Source organism: Panulirus ornatus, chromosome 9 (assembly GCF_036320965.1).
Source record: "Panulirus ornatus isolate Po-2019 chromosome 9, ASM3632096v1, whole genome shotgun sequence".
Classification (NCBI taxonomy): domain Eukaryota; kingdom Metazoa; phylum Arthropoda; class Malacostraca; order Decapoda; family Palinuridae; genus Panulirus; species Panulirus ornatus.
The window spans coordinates 5,532,053-5,538,052 of NC_092232.1; the positions used below are offsets into that span (position 1 = coordinate 5,532,053).

At 35.9% G+C, this 6,000-nt stretch overlaps 1 protein-coding gene across 13 annotated transcripts in view; it reads right to left on the reverse strand.

Annotated features, from left to right (window-relative positions):
* pum (pumilio) overlaps positions 1–5,621 on the reverse strand; it is a 522,382-nt gene extending 516,761 nt beyond the window's left edge. For 4 of the 13 annotated variants that reach the window (XM_071664573.1, XM_071664571.1, XM_071664570.1 and 1 more), the window contains exon 1: positions 5,470–5,589. The gene's annotated coding sequence lies outside the window, so the exon portion shown is untranslated. Of the gene's footprint in view, positions 1–5,469 lie in introns of all 13 variants that reach the window. The other 9 variants (XM_071664569.1, XM_071664576.1, XM_071664578.1 and 6 more) reach the window with 5 other exon arrangements.
* Positions 5,622–6,000: the final 379 nt, after the last annotated feature.

Here is a 6,000-nt window from a genome sequence, read left to right on the forward strand (position 1 = left end):
TCAAAAATATGACAAGAAAATAAAAACTGAGCTTATTCCTTTGCAGAATTTGTATGCTATGACATGTCTTTGCATACAATACATTTGTAATAGCAATGAACTTTCCATCATTTCAGCATTCCCAACTTATAGCATTCAAATAAATAATTCTCCTGACATACAAATCGATATATGTCCCAAAATCTAATCAGTTTGTTACATCCACAGGCAATACATACTGTGCAAGTATGAAGTCTCCATCATGTACCATTTTTGAATTATTGTGCAAACAAGACAGCATCCTTTGACAGACAGACACATGGGTGTCAATATAATGTCCCATACACCCATGATGTAGTGGTGGGTCATATATATGTGTGAAAGTGCTCAAATATAAAAATCCATCCTGCTGCACAGGTGTCTCATGCTATACAGATTGTCTGAAGCATACCTAAAACCTAATAACTACAAGATTTTGCCATTATGTTACGCTAGCACATAGTACTCATCACATACTGTGCTTGATTAGCAAAACTATTTCTTTCTGGCATCATATTTATTGCATTACATTACTGTCAATCCTGGGTGCATCTGAAACTGTTTTGAGCCATTTATCAACTTTTATATGTTTCTGTGTTTATCTCATTGATTTCTTTCATTTGGTAGTGCATAAAGTCATTCTAACTTTTTCACTGGATTACAGTATACTTTTGCTTCATGTAGTCTTGGTTTGTCCCACAGTATCACGGCAGACTTAACCACTGTTTCTTTGTACGACAATTTTAGTCAGAGCATATTGTTTTTTATACCTCAATCTGTTGCCATGCATATATTAGTGTATATTTCTGTCTCGGCTGTAAAGATTAAGTTCTTTTTAACCTTTCATTATCATTCAAATGCTCCACTCCTACTATTTTGCTTTTGTGAAGTATTTCTGAATTTTTTTCTGACAATTTTTCCTTACTTGGATGGTGACCATATCATACAGCAATATGCAAGTATCCATTTATGTACAGGGTGGACATTTTCATATCTAATTTTCTGTTTTGTGTGGAGAAAGTTCTCATCATCATTCCACTCATTACATGACTAGATAATATATCTATGTGGTCCCCAAATCTTTGCTTTACATTATAATTACTACAAAGTCTTTAATCCTCTCTTCTTCACAGAGAAGCAGTGTGTTGCAAGAGATAATATTCAATGCATTCCTAAATGTTACTATGCTCCACCCAGTGCAGTGAATTGCACTGAAACTTGAACTTTCAAATTAATATATGTATTTCTTACTCATCTATTTTACACATAAAGTTGATTTGTAACAGAGGCCTAGAGTTCCCATTCATAATTTTTACAGCAAAAAAAAATATTGAATTCATAATAACATTATCAATAATGGACAGCAATACATATTTGGAATCGAAGTTGAAAATAAAATTTGCATCAAAATACAATTTCATTCAAACCTAATTGCTTTTATATCTTCACCAAGGTTGTGTCACAAACAACAGCCTCATCTGTAGATATTTACTCTCTAGCTGTCATGTATAATGTACAGAATCCAGCACTTTACTATCCACAAACATGGTGTACTTTGACCTCTTCATATAACCTAGTTCAATGTACTGACAGCATGTCAATACTAACGAAAATTACCTTTTCACAAATATTCAATAGTGGTGCACAAAATGACAAAATCTGGGTGAAGACTTACAAGTTGCTGGTAACATACGTGATGTAACAACAGCTCATTCCTTCAATAAACAAAATCATACAGATATGTCACCTTGGATGGACCTAAATATACATGACATCAGTCTTTGAGAGGTGTGGTGAGGTTATGGTCATATCACTGAAATATGAAATCTATTTTTCAGCATAATTTTGAGTTTCAAATAACGTAATTCATAAAAAAAATTCTGAATGCAAAAAAATCACCAACAGTAACTAATGCTGCCACAGTTTTGTTCAATGATAATAAGAGAATTCAATGTTTTTTTTTTTTTATACTTTGTCGCTGTCTCCCGCGTTTGCGAGGTAGCGCAAGGAAACAGACGAAAGAAATGGCCCAACCCCCCCCCCATACACATGTATATACATACGTCCACACACGCAAATATATGTACCTACACAGCTTTCCATGGTTTACCCCAGACGCTTCACATGCCTTGATTCAATCCACTGACAGCACGTCAACCCCGGTATACCACATCGCTCCAATTCACTCTATTCCTTGCTCTCCTTTCACCCTCCTGCATGTTCAGGCCCCGATCACACAAAATCTTTTTCACTCCATCTTTCCACCTCCAATTTGGTCTCCCTCTTCTCCTCGTTCCCTCCACCTCCGACACATATATCCTCTTGGTCAATCTTTCCTCACTCATCCTCTCCATGTGCCCAAACCACTTCAAAACACCCTCTTCTGCTCTCTCAACCACGCTCTTTTTATTTCCACACATCTCTCTTACCCTTACGTTACTCACTCGATCAAACCACCTCACACCACACATTGCCCTCAAACATCTCATTTCCAACACATCCATCCTCCTGTGCACAACTCTATCCATAGCCCACGCCTCGCAACCATACAACATAATTTTGCTATCAAGGAGCACAATCCCACGTTCAGATCCATTTGTGCAGACTCTCTGCCATGTTAAACAAGATATGGTTCAATCTGATTTGAAAGTTCAAAAACAAGTAACCTAATCTTGAGATTAAAAAGTGCTATTTCAGTATAAATATTTTTCTGCCTTTAACTGGGTCTTGAAAAAGAAGACTATACCAGGAATTTCAGTAAATATGTACAGTGCTGTTGTATGAGGCCACCATCTTCCAGGAATAACAGAATGTGAATGGACTCCTGACACTCGGTGGTAGTAATAATTCAGATCAGTGGAATATATTTCTTATCCTGTGATAACAAATGAAACGATAGTAAGGAGGGATATGGAGATCAGGGAACATATGGGTCAGTGCAATGTAAGCACAGCATATTAATCAATACATGAAAACATTGTGCTAAAATAATTTTTCCTGTAAGAAGTTATTCCATATTCCTGGGATCCTTATTCAAAACAGTAATGTGTATATATCTTGCATACCTTGGGTAGCCCTTCCTCTATCTCTTTCTTTGCTAGAATGGAATGAAAGGCCTTCTGCCTCCATAAATCTCCTATTGTCAACTCTTTTCAACTATGTCTTTCCATCATCTCAAACAGGAAGTAAGATCTAAGATCTATTGGTCTAATCCCTCCCCTTTTTCTCCTTGGTATAAGCATGACTACTGTCCTTCTACTGACATCATGAAATTATCTTCTGGGTTCCCTTACAATAACATCAATCATTACATTAAGTATAGAGTGAGTTATGCCAATCTCTCCTGGGGTTGTATTCTTGGATATTTAAATGGCTCTTTATATACCCCTCATACTTATCTTGAGAGGTTCATCTACTCTGTTTTGTAATGGAGATCCAGTTGTTCTCTCTCCAGTTACTTCAAAAAGAATCAACACTACTTTCACATCACCATCTATCAGCTAACTGATCAGCAACTTTTTAGGTCATCAAGAACACTAGGGTCCTTAATATTCCAGTGATTATCAAAGAATTTTTGGGTTATATGTTGTTCTAGGACTGGTACTGTTTTGCTTGTACAAACAGGTAATTATCAAAAGAAAGGTAATATAGTACCAAACCAAAATTCTTTCACTAACCTAACATTCTTTAAAGTTACTTTAAATCACAGCTGGCAGAAGAGAATTCTGATAATTGTAAAAAATCCACTGATATGATTTTCTTTGGTATAAATCACTGCTGCAATTGAAACCATAGATTCTAGTTCTAATTAATCATAACTATTAAAACAATATATGCATCCAAATCAGATTAGGTAATGAAAAGCTGTTACAGTCTGAACCAAAAAAAATCCCTCGTTGGCAATCTCAAAACTCTTGCTAGATAATCATTTTTAATATATGCAAACATAGGAAGCCTCCAAAGGATCTCCTGCAGCTTTAAGAATGCATTCCATGAATGAGTGAGACAATACGAGTTCCTTTGGAGTGGAAGTGTCCCTTACATCACTATTGTCTTCATTTGCTGACAATGATAGAATCTTATTTTGAAAGAGACTTCTCACTCAGTTTCAATGGCTGCAAGCAGCTAACATTAATACCTACTAGCTAGGCTTTATACGTAAAAGGGAATGCTTACATGACTAAATCTTAAAACTAATACCTATTCCTCCTTTGGCAATATGCTCTTTAGCTCAGAGGAGAAACATTAATTCTAAGTGTATATCAGGAGAATAATACAGGAATATCCTTATAAAACATTTTAAAAAGTTGTCGTGCTAGTACAATTTACTTTACGGATACCTCAAATATAACAAGGTTTGGTAAGAAACATATCAATGGACTCCTTCCACTAAGATGTAATTCATACAGGTTCTTAGGGAAAAGGAACTATCATAATCATATTATGAAGATTAGGGAAAATTTGGGAGTGATACTGTAAAAGTAGGTGAAACAATTGTTAAAATCAACAGAACATATAAAACTTCACCTAACTTTCCCTAAAAGGCAAGATTTACAGTATAAATATATCAAAATTATTGTGGTGTCCTTCTGGAAACCAACTGGAAAGGTATTTTATTGGGAAAGATTGCAGTAGCACTACCTTTGACCCATATCTGATGTGTATCTTTAAGGTGGCTAACACATTGCTGAAATCATGGGTGTCTGGTATATTTCAATTACAAGACAATAAAAATTAAGATAAATCTCGACTGCCAGGAAGAGTTAGGAGGAAAATTTCATAGGTTCTAATGATTTCTACATATGTATCACCAACTTCTACATAAATCCATCCAACTTCTTGCCTAATGATCATAACCCTCCCCACTACCACTTATTTATTACCAAAAGGTATATCAATTGAGCTCTAAATTGTGTAATATTGATCTACATCACATCTACTAAGGGTATAGAGACTAATGATATGCATTTCTTGCAAATCCATACCTTAAATATATGGAGCCTCTACAACACAGTTTTACCCAGGTGTCTACTTAACTTCTGAGTTCCTCACCAGCAAACATAACATTACAACTTTATATATCTCATGTGGTAAGAAGTCTCACCTCATGTCCCAAGATTTCACGTTTCCTGAGTCATGACTAAACCACATAAATAACTTTGGTTTTTTATTTCCTTTAGGGTCTAGACACGAATTTATCTATTCTACAAGCCAACAAGCCCCACTAAGCTACTACCAAGCAAAAGCAAAGTCAATCACCAGAATTTGATCATGTTACCTCTACTGAATTACATTAATCTTTCTAATCATTAAATCATTCCAATGCCCAGCTCATCCTCAGCCCCACACGGTTAACCTGGCCACCAGGCCCAAAGAAAAAGTTGACAACCCATGTTATCCGGCATTCAGGACAGAAAACTCAAGTGACAACGCATATCAACTTCCCCATACCTTTATTTCTCGTATCCTTAGGACACCGTCGTCTATTAGTTACTCCTAAACCTATTCCGTCCTATTTTAGCTGACTGATGGTGAATACGTCCGCCTGCTTGTCATTCCCGGAACATGGCGCTCTCGCCAAAACAAAAGGTAATATCTAAATTTGTACGAAGATTTTGTTCTATTTCATGCCTGATATGACAAGTAGAGTAAGGAATAATGTTATCCATAAAGCGGATGTCGAATCTATTGACTTAGTATAGTAAATAGGGCTTTAGTAATCTGCGTAAAACAATAAAAACAACAAAAGGTCTGGTGAAACATCATTGCCACAGAAGGTGAAAGTGACGAGCACAATGCGTTATGCTTCTCTTATCTTAAAGAAATAAAATCCTCTTCAATAAATTACTGTACGTACACGTAAGAATACGTTATGGACGAAAATATTTCTAATATCCAACACCGAACCTTGAAAAACACAAAACAACGAAAGAGGAATCCGTGCTCAGGAAAATTACTGCCGGAATACTAACGGGATATTTC